Source organism: Choloepus didactylus, chromosome 16 (genome assembly GCF_015220235.1).
Source record: "Choloepus didactylus isolate mChoDid1 chromosome 16, mChoDid1.pri, whole genome shotgun sequence".
NCBI classification, from domain to species: Eukaryota; Metazoa; Chordata; class Mammalia; order Pilosa; family Megalonychidae; genus Choloepus; species Choloepus didactylus.
This window is the reverse complement of record NC_051322.1, coordinates 18,384,403-18,399,080: the sequence shown is the minus strand read 5'-3', so window position 1 is coordinate 18,399,080 and position 14,678 is coordinate 18,384,403. Positions and strand designations below refer to the sequence as shown.

Genomic DNA, 14,678 nt, shown 5'->3' with positions numbered 1-14,678 from the left:
GGCGGAGCTAGTCCGCCATCTTATGCCTTAGCCACGCCCACCGCGCCGCCATCTTGCGACGCTTGGGGCCTCCCACTTCCGCCTCCCCCTTCGACAAGCTCCCCCTTGGAGCCGCTACCGGCAGTTGCCGCTACTCCTCCCACCCTGCCGACTAACAACCCCTGGCTGCCTTCTACACCTCAAGGCAACCCTTAGGACAGCGCTGCCCCTACCCCCACTCCCGTGCAAGGCCCTCTACTTTGAGTGCACCCTGCTAAAAGCCGGCTTAGGAAAATTTGCCCCGCAGTGTGGCTCTAAATCAGCCTAGCTTCAGATCTAGTCACCCTGGCTGTTCATGTATTTGGAGCGCCGCCGGAAAAAATTGTTTGGCCCCTGGACGCAGGCCAAACCCGCCTGCTTATACGTGATAACCCGGGCATGCAAATCCTCTTAGAAGGATTTCAGAGGGAATTCAGCTGCCACTATCCTAGCCATCGACTGTTACAGGGGCTCGCCAAGCTTCCCTTCCGCAGCCCCTTCCATCCTTTCCCCTCCTCTGCACCCATCCCGGGTGCCACTACCATCTTCACTGACGCCTCCAAAACCCGTTTCGCCTTCCTCTCTTATTCTCAGGACCACCCAAAACCCCGCCTATTCAGCTATGTCAACCTTCATTCAGTCCAAGTGGGGGAAATTCTGGCGGTATCATACGCGTTAAACGCCCACTGCAACCACCCAGTAAACCTTTTCACAGACAGCCTCTACACGTATCAGGTCTGCCAAGTCCTCGCGTTTTCCACCTTTTTCCCGGGAGACTCGGCCATTGATAAAGCACTTTCTAACCTCAGAAGCATCCTGGAGCATCGACAGGATCCTTGGTTCATTAGCCACATTCGTAGTCACTCAGGCCTTCCGGGGCCCTTGGCTAATGGCAATAGTATAGTAGACCAAGCGGTCTCAGCTCAGAATACCCAAGCTATGCTAACCCACACGGCAGCCCCTCCGGGGGACGCTGTTAACCAGGCCAAGTTATTGCATTCCAGGTTTCACTTTTCGGCTACGTCATTGCATCATTTATGTGGCCTCCCCCTAGACACCTGTAAACATCTTGTCCGCAATTGTGCAACTTGTGCGCCCTTTGCGCCGCTTGGCCCCCTGCAACCTCAGGGAGTCAACCCACGAGGCCTAAAACCCAATTCTAGATGGCAAATGGATGTAACTCACGTTCCGTCCTTTGGACGCCTCAAATATGTGCATGTAATAATTGACACCTTCTCGGCAATGTGTTATGCAGTCCCCCTTGCCGGGGAAACGGCCAAACACTGTATCAAGGCCCTAAGACAAGGAATTCTCTTCATGGGAGTCCCCTGGGACCTAAAAACGGACAATGGGCCTGCCTATCGCAGTGCCTCCTTTGCGGCCTTTCTTCAGTTATATAACATCACCCATCATTTGGCATCCCCTATAATCCACAGGGGCAAGCCATTGTGGAAGCAGTCCATCGCCGCTTAAAAACACAAATTGAAAAAGAAAGGGCAATGCTCCCCCAGGCAACTCCAGGGGACCTTATCATAGCAGCCCTTATTCACCTTAATCTACTCACATTCAATAAAGAAGGGCTTTCGCCCCTACATAAACATTGGGGGCCCTCGTATAGGCCCACCCAGGCCCCGATGGTTTACTGGAAGGACCCAGAGAATAATGCCTGGAAGGGTCCCTCCCCACTCCTCGCCCAGGGGCGCGGGTTTGCTTGTGTTTTCCCAGATGATGCAGCACAACCAATCTGGATCCCAGGAAGGGCAATCCGGCCCGCCACCAGCAACCACGCGTCTAACGAGACGAGAACGCCGTCGTCTCCGCAACCTGGTGCACCAGATGACAACAGTACACCTGGGCCTGGACCCCAGTCCGAGTGAACCCCCTTTTTCCACAGCCCTCCAGCCGCACCTCAGCTCCAACCAGCCGCACCTCAGCTGCAAACAATGCATCGCCAACCCCACCACCCCGACCTCCTCTACCCTCCTCTCGCTACTCCTCTCGCTACTCCTCTCCCCTCCTCGGCCTTATCCAAGCGGCCTTCACCTCAGTGAATTCCTCCAACCCCAATCTTACCTCCTCTTGTTGGCTTTGCCTCTCCACCTCCTTCCCCCTGTATGAGCCAGTTGCCTCCAACCTCTCCTTTTCAGAAAACACAGAGGACAGCCCCTCGAAATGCAATTGGAATACCTCTGCCGTCCCCCTAACCTTTCATTCAGTCTCCTTTACAGGAAAGTGCATCCACCCTCGCTCAAGTAACTCTCCCAACCTCACAGCTTGTGCCAACTACTCATCTCCCAGCAGCTCTGCCAAGTTTCTTATTCCCCACAACTCCTCCCAATGGCTCTGCTCCTCTACAGGACTTACCCCCTGCCTTAATGTGCAAACCCTCAATACAACTAATGAAACTTGCCTCCTAATTGTCCTTATCCCTAGGGTCCTATACCACAGCGAGGAAAACTTCTTCCTCCGCCTGGAAAGAACTGCAGCTCCTGCCCCTCTGCAAAAGCGAGAGCCCATCACCGCCCTCACGATTGCCTCCCTCCTAGGTCTTGCAGGCGCTGGCACCGGAATCGCTGCATTAGCCAGTCAAGGTTCCGCCCTAACTCACCTCCGGGCGGCCGTTGACGAGGACATTCGTCACCTACAAAACGCTATTTCCCATCTTAAAAATTCTGTTAACACTCTCTCTGAGGTCGTGCTCCAAAACCGCCGAGGTCTCGACCTTCTTCTCCTCAAAGAAGGAGGCCTTTGCGCCGCCCTAGGAGAAGAATGCTGTGTCTATGCCAATTCCACAGGTCTCGCTGAAGACAGCCTAAAGAAAGTCCGAGAGGGACTAGAACAGCGCAAAAGGGACCGTGAAGCTGCCAACTATTGGTCCCACATCTTTACCTCCCTCCTCCCTTACCTCCTCCCCCTCATAGGCCCCCTACTAATAATTATTCTAGCTCTCACCCTAGGACCCTGGGTTATCCGCAGACTTCGCCAACTTGCTAAAAGCCAGGCCAATACCAATGCTGTCCTCTCATCATTTGTGCAAGTCCAGTATCAACAACTTGCCTCCACTGAAAAAGCTGACCCTCCTCAGCGTCGCCACCCTCGTCCATCCCGCAAGCAGCAAGGCCCCTGTCGAGCGCCCGGGCGCCACACCAACGCCGAGCTCCAGCCTCGCTGAGCCACCGTCAACCCCTTTTCCTCTCCCCGGCCTCCCCCTTCCCTCATCCCTTAGCGGACCTCTCCGGTAAGCTTCTTCCTTCAATTTGAAAAGAAGGGGGAAATGCGGGACACTGATTACGTGCTTCAACTTGGCGGGCCTGGGCCAGGGGACCGGATCCGCCCCTGGGGAGGGTGGTGGGCACGGGCGACAGCGCCCTCCACAGCCCCCCAGGCCTGGGAAAGTGAGGCCGGAGGCAGGCCCCATTTCCTCACCCAAAATACCACCGTTAGGGGAGGCTTGCCGGAGGGAACCGCCTTTTCCCCACCCCCTTATCTTGCTCGCACACCCCCCATTGCCAGAGCAACTCCCGCCACCACCAGTGCGCATACACTGTTGCCAGACACCGTTGCCAGAGCAACCCCCGCCCCTTTTCAAACTACCTCCGCGCCCTCTTAGAACCAATCCTAACCTCCGCACCCTCTCAGAACCAATCCTACCCTTTATCCCCTCAGCATTGGCTTGTAACAACCCCCGCCCTCTATGCCAGCCTATATAACCTGTGCTCACCCCTGAATAAAGTGCCTTTTGTCCTTTTGTTCTACCCCTACTGGAGGAAGAGTGTCTTGTCTTTCCCTTCTCGCCGCCCTCCACACCTTGCACGCCACCGCCGGGGACCTGGCCAAGTCCCCCGCCTCGCCCTCGCCTCCGGGAAAGAGCCCCAGCCGCCGGTACCCTCCGAGCAACGCCGAGAGCCGAGGGTTCAGCAACCGGCCGCCCCCCCCCGAAGCAGTAGACGTGACCGCAGACCCGGCATCATGGGACTGAGAGTAACTTCTTGACCAAAAGGGGGATGCAAAATGAGATGAAATAGTTTCAGTGGTTGAGAGATTCCGAATGGAGTCGAGGGGTCACTCTGGTGGACATTCTTATGCACTATATAGATAACACCTCTTAGGCTTTAATGTATTGGAATAACTAGAAGTAAATACCTGAAACTACCAAACTCCAACCCAGCAGTCTGGACTCCTGAAGACAATTATATAATTATATATAATTATATAATTGTGGATTATAAGGGGTGACAGTGTGATTGTGAAGACCTTGTGGATCACACCCCCTTTATCTAGTGTATGGATGAATGGAGGAATGGGGATAAAAACTAAAGGACAAATGGGGTGGGATGGGGGGATGATTTGGGTGTTCTTTTTTCACTTTTATTTTTTATTCTTGTTCTGGTTCTTTCTGATATAAGGAAAATGTTCAGAGATAGATTGTGGTGATGAACGCATAACTATTTATCATACTGTGGACGGTGGATTGTATATCATGGATGATTGTATGGTGTGTGAATGTATTTCAATAAAACTGAATTTAATAAAAAAAAAATTCTGCCTTAAAATTTCTGTAAGTTTCCTGAATTTATAAAATGATTTTTAAATAGTTTGATAACCTGTTTTTGCTTTTATTGACCAAAAAAAGTACACTATCTCCTTCCCATTTCCAAGTTTTTTTCCTAAAATATCTAAGGGCCCTTTTTATTTTTTATTACATGAATTTTTTGTCTTTTAGATGTTTTTTTGTCCTACTTTAGCCTCTATAGTGCACACATTTCCAATATAAAGTGTTTTTCCTCCTTTTAAAGGTTCTTTGCTATGCAGAACTTTTCTCTTAGTTAAGCAGCTCCACCTGCTGGTCACACCTGACACAGTATTGTGGACCATTGGACCCAATTTTAGTACTGAGTTTGTCAAGCAGTTCTAAGAATTCGTCAGCACCGATATTTCATGACTTCTATTCTTTTTAGAGATCTTCAAAATATCAAAGAGAAAATTTAATACTTAAAAAAATAGGATTAAATAGGATATGCAATTACCATATGGATCCATTAGACCCTTTTACAAATATCTATAGCGATCTTATTTTTCCTGTAACTTAAAACTTTTGCTATGTCATTATCCTTGGAATTATTTCATTATTACTTTGAGGGTGGGGGTGGGTATCAAATTACTTTATATGAATAAATGGTACAAATGAAAGAACTTGGTGGATGTTGATACAACTTCTAGTAAAGGTAAACCCAATTTGCATGCACTGCTCTGGTGACCACGGGAGTCATCTCCGAGGCTCTGGGGAAGCCAGCCTAAGGCTGAGTTCTGTCATCACTGTTTTCCCAAGGTGTGCTTGTCAAAAGACAACTTGTTAAGCCAGATTGGGAGGGGTAGGGCATCTTGTGCAAGTTGGTTACCATAGTCAGCCAATTCTCTAATGGGCGTCCCCTGCTTCCAGGTGATGAGGCTCCATAAAATCAAGTGGAGGTGGTTTTGGTCAGTAGCCAGTCTGCATCTTTCCAGTACTGACTGATTCGTGTCTAGTGTCTAGCACACTGCAGTGCATTCAGCCTGCTCTCCCAGTCTTCAAGTCTGGTTTCTTGACATCCTACAGGAAGTTCCTGCCACCTCATTGATTCTTCAGCTTCCTAAGTTACTCAGCATGTTCCCTCTCCTCGTGAGATTGGTGAAGAAAATATTTGGCAAAGTTCTTCAAAGCCACAACATGGTGGTCAAAGTAGTAAGACATGGACAGGTAGGTAAGAGGGTAGAGCTCCAGTTTGATCTGGTGATTAGGATGGCACCTGCATGCTGGTGGTGGTTCTGGCGCACCTGTGAGGAGGTGAGGGTGGGGGTTGGGAGTGGGGCTCTAGGAGGGGAGAGGAGATGGGGAGGACTGGTTTCAAGCAGCCCCAAAGGGGCAAGCATGGGTTTAAGTCCAAGTGCTTTGAAGCACAAACTGCTTCACTGTGAAGAAGTGAAATGTCTGGTGGGAATTATTATTTCCAACCTTTCTAGGAAAGATAAATAACAACACAATGGAAGAATAATTGAATGGCCTAGAAGGATCATGCAATAGTGTATTGCATGATTCTTTATGTTTTTCTTCTTTTTTTCCAAAGCATTACATCATCTTCAAGAAGGTATAAAAGAAGACTGGACACACCATTTGCAATTTCCTTTTAGCTTTCACTAAACACCATAGAGAATTTAGAAGTTCTCACATCCTGCCCATAATGGAAGGAGAAGTATACAGATCAAGGAAGAAGATTCTTTATTATTAAAGGATGAATTAGAAGAGGAATGCAACGAGAGAGTAAAACTCTAAAATCCAGTGAAGGTGAAATTGATAGCATAAGTAACTTCTGACTACAAATCTTTGGATGTCAATATCCTAGATGCATTTTATCAAACATAAGAATTGATGAGTAGAATATATATTTCTAAGAACAAAAAGGAAATATGGTATTCTAATCCAGTTACTCATTCAAGAGGGAAGGACTTGATTACACAATAGTTTGTTGCAAAAACCTGGACTCTCTTGTTTTGCTAAGCAAATGTGACAGTATTCTTGCATCTTTTGTGATATTTGTGTGCCAACCCTGACTTATTATAGTTCATAAGTGGGCAATGCTTACATAAGGTGTGTATATAAAGGTGACTGGAATGAATCAAATGAAATAGAAATGAAAAAAAATATATTGGATTGGAAAAATAAAAAATAAAAGGGTCCATTGTACACAGATGGTAGATGGTGATGACTGTTTTACCTGATATATTGAAAATTAAAGAGTTGTAAGGCAGAGCTAACATTTAGTCAATGCCCTCAAAACAGTTCTATTTTAAAATATCTCAAAGTAGGAATAAAAGTTTTTTATGGATAAAAGTACATACTCTTTTAAAAATAATTTAACACAACATTTTCAGTCACTCACATCTCTCTAAATGATAGAAAAATAATTTTCAATTTATTATCCCATTTGGCTATGGTGTTCTTTTCCTATTTTAAATAATTTATTACATAATCAATTAAAATTCTTATTATAATGCTAGTTAGTATCCTCTCCAAAGCTATCAGTTCGGCATGTGGCCCTCCAGACAGACCATCTATACAGTCACACGTGTACCAGCAGAATTCTGTATTTTTAAGATTAATGATATTATACTGTATGTATAGTTCTGTACTTCCATTTTTCACTCTACAACCCATCTTTCAAACTTTCCCATATAAGTATGTATAGGTCTACCTTATTCTTCTTAAACTGCCACATGCTAGTTCAAAGTATGGATGTTACCACTATTAATTTAACCATCCCCCTACTGCTTTAAAAAGTTGTTTCCAGTTTTCTCTATAACTCAAAGTACTGCAGATGTACAAGTATTTCTTTGGGGCAGACTTTGACAAGTAGATTTCTTTAGGCACACAGTTTGGGCATTCTTTCTTTTAACAGATAAAGGAGTTGTACTAATTAAGAGTATACCAGAAATATGTATGAGAACCCATTTCACCTTACCATATGATGTTATCAAACAATAATGGTTAAAAACGGAGTCTTGATGTTGTTTCCAGTAGACACTAAATAAACATTTATTAAATAAATAAAAATATTTTTAAGTCAAAATGTCAATGATCTGACAAAAAATAAATATTTACTAGAAATTTTTTTATTTTAATACAATAATGTTTATGATTGATATATAGTTCTCCATTTCAAGTGTTTTTACTTTATTTTATTTACAAAGAATTATTGTATCATCCACAAAGGATTATTTTATTATGCACAAAAAAACAGCATCTGATTATTTGTTTTATTTGTGATTGGTAAACTTTACTTTTGTTTGATACATAATCCAAACAGGAGTTTTTATTTTGCATTCAATTCATAAATACTCTAAAAGGAAAAAGAACATTCCTGGAATAGAATAATTCCCAACTATACATTAATCTTTCAAATTAAACAAATGGGCCAAAGACTCAAGTCTTTATAATGGTGCCACTTTAGTTTTCTCCATTCTAAACATTTAAGATATCATCCTTAGTAAACATTAACAAAGCAAGTAACTCTATCATAAAATAAGAAGCTTAGGGGACATAGAGGTAAAATATATTAAATACATACATGGCCCTCCATCTTCTTTCTCTACAAGTACTTCAAACAATGAATGGAGTACCATTGGCTGATAGGGTGCATCCATGATGGAACATAATATGATGGTTCCTCAAAAAGTTAAATATAGGATTACCATATGACCTGGCAATTCCACTCCTAGGTATATACCTAAAGAAAGTGAAACAGATTCTCAAATAGACACTTATTTAGCAGTGTTTATGGCAGCATTATTCACAATAACCAAAAGGTGGAAACAACCCAAGTGTCCATCAACATATGAATGGATAAAGAAAATGTGGTACATACACACAATGGAATACTATTTGGTGATAAAGAATGAAATTCTGAAATATACTGTAACATGATTGAACCTTGAAAACATTATACTCAGTGAAATAAGCAAAGCACATAGGACAAATATTGTACAATTTCTCTTATATAAGAGATCTAGAATTAGCAAATTCACAGAGATAGAAAGTAAATTAGAGGTTACCAAGGGATAGGGTGAGGAGAGAAGGCAGTCACTTATGAAGCCAGTTCTGTGACACAAATATCCCCATTCCTAATACAAGGAAAACACATCTTCCTGGGATCTAGAAGAGTGAAATCTGCTGCTCTACTCTTCACCCAACCAGTAGGTGTCAATGTTTCCAGAATTCTATCTTTGGTCTCGTCTCACTTTCTACATTCTCCCTACATGTGTTACATTTTATGCTGTTGGCTTCAAAATCTTCATAACTAACCCACATCTCAATCCTGAGATCCAAGCCTCTATTTTGAACTAATTAATTGATACCTTCAAATGCATATTGAGAGGCAAGCATCATTCATCCTTGCCTCTCAAACCAGCTCTTCTTTCTATAATCCATAATTGGAACAGTATCTTCCCAATCAATCAAGCCAAGAGCCAGGATTATACTCTTCCCTCTTCCTTACCGCCCCATGCCTTCCAGCCAACCAGTCAAGCCCTGTTAAATTTATCACCCTAAAGATGTTTCTCATCTCTCTCTCTTTCCCTCAATCCCCTTTACCAGCTATTCAAAGGTACCTAATATCTGGCTCATTATTTGACAAAAGCAATTAAAGAAGGTTTCAATTTGGAGCCTGCAATAATGTACACAAATAGACAATGTTTCTAAGTAAAATGATCTACCCTATCAGCATCAAACTCAGTGAAAAATTATTTCCTTCAAATTACATTTTTTTTAATGTAAGAGACTTAGCAAAATGGTGTAAAGAAATATGGTAAAGCAATTTCTTTTTGCTGAGCCATTTTCACCTGTGAACCAAGTATGAACATACTTTATTATATTATAAATGAGAAGAAATAATTTCATTTTGAAAAAAACATTAAAATGGTTCTTTCTGTATGGTTAAGTACTTTGAAAATAAATGGAATTCTCTATTACTATTCTATTTCAAAAATAAAGAAAATATTTAATATTATCTATCACAATAAGCTGAGAATTAAGCAAGTCTGCAAAATAACATACTGTAATGTAGTTAAAAATGTATGTCTTAAAACTCTTAAAAAACATACCAACCCAATCTGCATTAACAATTTTAAGAATAACTGAGTTTTCAGTTAAAGGCCCATGTCTTTAAATTTCTTGATGTATACAATACAATAATGTATATGGAATGACAAGAAATGTTGCACTCTCTAATTCTACTCCTATGGGACAAATTCCAATTACATAGATAATTGGTTGCTAGTGTTCATTAGCACATGTGGAGATCTTCCAATTAAGGACCACCTGAAAGGTACTTCTACACCCCCAAATTTACTCAAAAATCTGCATCTCAGAAACATGACCTATATGTCACTAGTCAAAAACACAAAATTTAAAGATAACTCATTATAGAAAAATCATTTATTAAAAAAGAAAATTGAATATTTTCACTTAATATATTTGATTTCAAAATTGTAGTGTTTTCTGCTTTTCTGTGTGTCTTTTTTTTTTTTCACCTTGAACTGTTCAAGAATCTGTACTGCATTTGTAAACACGCTCTCTGCTTTGAACAGATCAGTGTAGTTAAGATAATCTACAGGCAGGGTTCTCTGCAATAATAAACAATGACTTCATATTAGTATCAACAAAGCCCAGGCTATTCATAGAAAACAAAAGAGTCTCACAAAGGAAGCAATAAAGATAAGACATATGGAACAATAAATCACTAGAATGATTAAGAAAAAAATCTTTTTTAAAACCTATATTTTTCTTACAAAGTGCACGCAGTACAATAAATAAAGCAAGAGATTAATTAAGTTCAATAAGACACATTTGTTGAGAGATTACTGCGTGCTAGGCAGTGAACTAAGCAGTTTACACACATTGCCTCATTTAATTCTATCAACCTCATGAAGTAAGACTATTATTATTCCTATGTAAAATGACAAAACTGACAAGCAGAAAGATTAAGTAATTTTCCTGAAGCCACAATTATAGTAAATAGTGGAGGGGGATACAAATGCAGGCAGGCTGAATTCAGAAAACAAAGTCTTAATTGCTGCAATATAATTTCTTATTATCTCTGTTGTCCAAAAATAAAATACAAATCTTTTAGTGAATAGTATTTAAAAATAGGCAGGAAGGGATACTGTAAAACCTCACTTCTTATTAGTGTAGAAATATACTGAATGCATTTTAAAAGCACTTTGAACAAAAAGGTCATAATATGTGTTCTAAGGAGAAAAGGTAACTACAATGTTAACATAATCATTTCGGGCAATAACAGGATCAACATGATGAAGGCAGATAGAAGTTTGCCTCACTTGGCCAAAGGCACAATGTAATGACAGATTTGTTGTTTATTTTTAAATTACTGATAACTTATAAAAGACCTTTCTTCAAACAGAGTTCAAGTCTCTTGATGCAGGAACCACATCTTGGAGCACTTGAGCTGCTCTCCCTTTTCCATAATTTGACACCTTTGTGTGTCTCAGTTTCCTCTTTCAGAAAATGGAAATAGCAAGGTTGTTGTGAAAATAAAATGAGCTTCCCACTCTGATCAAGATGGTGGAGGGAGATGCTTCAGGGCTCCGTCCCCCGACAGAAGCTTTAAACAACCAGCAAGAACTGGTAGAAACATCTTTCTCAAAGCTCAGAAAACAGTTAAAGGAAAGCAGTAGCAAGGCTAGTGCTTAATCAAGAATAAGACCACTTAAGCAGATTTTGTGGGGCCAGGCTGGCCCCTCCCCAATACCTTACTGCTCAGTGTGGGAGCAGCCCTGCTATCAGTGCAGATCTTTGGTCCCAGCTCCAGAGAAAAAGAGAAAGGAGCAGAGAATATACCAAGAAAACACAGCTGAAAACTGCCCATATGTAAAGAAAGACACATGAATATACACAGCCAAGATGCTCAATGAACTCCAAATAGGATAAACCCAAATAGACTCACATCATTTTGTGCTTCATATTTACACATAATGCTACTAGCTTAACTTTATTAGACTGGCCATACATTTTCCTGTAATAAATGGTTCCTAACTTAGCAATCTAAACTCTGATCACTTACTTCCCATTGTACTTGCAAGGCAAGACTGGAATTAACAGAACAAAATGTGTTAATAAAAAAGAACAATGGCAACTGACATACTACAGGGAAGAACTCCATAACAGGGATTATACCAGATCTGTGCTTCAAAGTACTAAGCAAGGTAGCCATATCAGAAATCACAGAAATGTAAGATGCATGCAAATTTCAATCTATATAAGAATTCTTTAATTAGTCAATATTATTTGAAGGCAGACTTCTTTTTGTTTTACTTGAGGCTTTTTAATTGTACTATAAGAAAGAATACTTGGTCTAAATTTTTGCATTGAAAATATTCCCCTTGACAAATGAAATGTTTAGAATATTCTTCATTATTGTTATTTTTACATCTACATTTTTTAGACTTCTTTTCTAAACCTTTTATAGGAGAGAAAATTAAATTTCAAAGGTATTAAATTGGAAATGGATACCTGACTGACATCTTGCCTCTTCCATTTCTCCAATTTCCATTCTGGAAGACACAATCAGATACAAGATCTGATAATAAGGAAATGTAAAAAGAAAAAAACTATTTGAGTGGTCAATACTTAATGGAAATATAAGTATTGGAAAGATTTCTGGCTTTTAAGCCAAATTTGAATATAAAGGGTATTTAAAAACACAAGTGTAAAAATTTTAAATGGAATTTTTAAAAATAGCTAGAAAATAAATGTTTTCTGATTTCTGTGGTGATTCATTAAATATTTAAAATACTCATTTAGAGTTTCAAAACATCAAAAAGTTTTGGAAGGGAAGATGGAAGAATACAGTAAAAGGCACAATAATACAACTGTCAGCCTAAGTGGAGATAACTGCAAGCCTCTTCCAGAGAGTTATTAAGGCAATGGATATCCTTTAAGTCAATCCAAATAGATTTTCTCTTTTTATCTAACAATAGTTGCTTGAGGAATACTTAAAATTGTAGCTGTAATGCTCCCACAGTCATTAACCCAGCTACAATTTAGGCTGGCTTCAAAGATAACATCATTCTCCCATCCCTTTCTTTTAATAAACAGTCACCAAGACATCTGGCAGTTTGATGTGCTGAGCCCTCGAGCATGGGACTTGCCCTTATGAAGCTCATTACCACAAAGGAGAGTCTAAACTTGCATATAATGGTGCCTAAGAGTCTCCCCGAGTGCCTCTTTGTTGCTCAGATGTGGCCCTCTCTCTCTCTGGCTGAGCCATCTCGACAGGTGAACTCGCTGCCCTCCCCCCTACGTAGGACCCAACTCCCAGGGTTGTAAATCTCCCTGGCAACGCAGAGTATGACTCCCGGGGATGAATGTGGACCCGGCATCATGGGACTGAGAGTAACTTCTTGACCAAAAGGGGGATGCAAAATGAGATGAAATAGTTTCAGTGGTTGAGAGATTCCGAATGGAGTCGAGGGGTCACTCTGGTGGACATTCTTATGCACTATATAGATAACACCTCTTAGGTTTTAATGTATTGGAATAACTAGAAGTAAATACCTGAAACTACCAAACTCCAACCCAGCAGTCTGGACTCCTGAAGACAATTATATAATAATGTAGATTACAAGGGGTGACAGTGTGATTGTGAAGACCTTGTGGATCACACCCCCTTTATCTAGTGTATGGATGAGTAGAAAAATGGGGATAAAAACTAAAGGGCAAGTGGGGTGGGATGGGGGGATGATTTGGGTGTTCTTTTTTCACTTTTATTTTTTGTTCTTGTTCTGGTTCTTTCTGATGTAAGGAAAATGTTCGGAGATAGATTGTGGTGATGAACGCATAACTATGTTATCATACTGTGGACAGTGGATTGTATACCATGGATGATTGTATGGTGTGTGAATGTATTTCAATAAAACTGAATTTAATAAAAAAAATAAAAATAAAAAAATAAACAGTCACCAAGACAAGCTATTATGTAAGACCATGTCTTGATTTCAAGGCTTTAGGATATAAAACTGTTTTAGTTTCTTGTGGCTGCGGTAATAAATTACCACAAACACGGTTGTTTAAAACAACAGAAGTTTATTCTCTCACAGTCTATAAGTCTGAAATCAAGGTGTGCGCAGGGCCACACTCTCTCTCGAGGCTCTAGGGGAGAGTCCTTCCTTGCCTCTTTCAGCTTCTGATGCCTGCTGGCCTTGCTTGGCTTCCTCAGATTGTGGCCACCTCACTTCACTCTCTCCCTCCTTCCTCACATGATCTTCTCCTGTGGATCTCTCTCTTCCCTGTGCCTCTTACAAGGACACTTTTCATTCTCTGGAGGGATTTAGCCACCCCACCCCATGATAATCCAGCATGATTTTATTTGGAGATCCTTAATTAAATCTGCAAAGACCCATTTTCTACGTAAAGCCACATTCACAAGTTCCAGGGATTTGACAAGACAATTACACCCTATAATTACCAAAAGGACTCTAAAACATTTTTAACAATGAGATTTCCTTTAATAAGCCAATAATGTTTAAATATATGTCCATGGTTCCACTGTAACCATAGATTCTAATAAAATAACTTTAAAATAAATTTTAAAGTGTATCTAAAACATACTCAGGTTTGGGACTTTGCATAATTTCCAGTCAGCTACCAAAAATTTACATTAGTCAACTGAGGAGGAAATGATACTCAATACTCATAAGAGAAAAAATAATTCCTTCTGTGATGATTCTTAAAGTCATGTGACTCTAAAACATTAACTCACTGGGAATTTAGATGCCAAAATAAACTGATATCTCGTAAACACAAACATTTACTTAAACCAGGTTCTATTTAGACCCACTCTAATCCATTTACCACAGAGCAGCCAGAAAGGTAGTTACCTACAACATGACTGAAACCCTTTAATGACAACGCACTGCATGCAGAATTCACTTCATGTTCCTTACCAGGGCCCTTGGAGTCTCAAGGGATCGACTTCCTGCTGAACCTTGCCACCATCTCAACTCCGTTTACTCCCCCCCTAGCTACAGTGTGCAAAGGCACATTAGCCTTCCTTCTGTTCCTCAAGCTAAGCTCTCTCCATTTTATTCCACTGCACTTGCTATTCCCGCTG

At 41.0% G+C, this 14,678-nt stretch overlaps 1 long non-coding RNA gene across 1 annotated transcript in view; it reads left to right on the top strand.

Moving 5' to 3' along the window:
* Positions 1-7,569, top strand: part of LOC119511116 — a 35,672-nt gene extending 28,103 nt beyond the window's left edge. The window contains exons 2-3 of the long non-coding RNA XR_005212154.1: positions 5,615-5,755; positions 6,123-7,569. This is a non-coding gene — a long non-coding RNA (uncharacterized LOC119511116). The remainder of the gene's footprint in view (positions 1-5,614; positions 5,756-6,122) is intronic.
* The last annotated feature ends 7,109 nt before the right edge of the window (positions 7,570-14,678 follow it).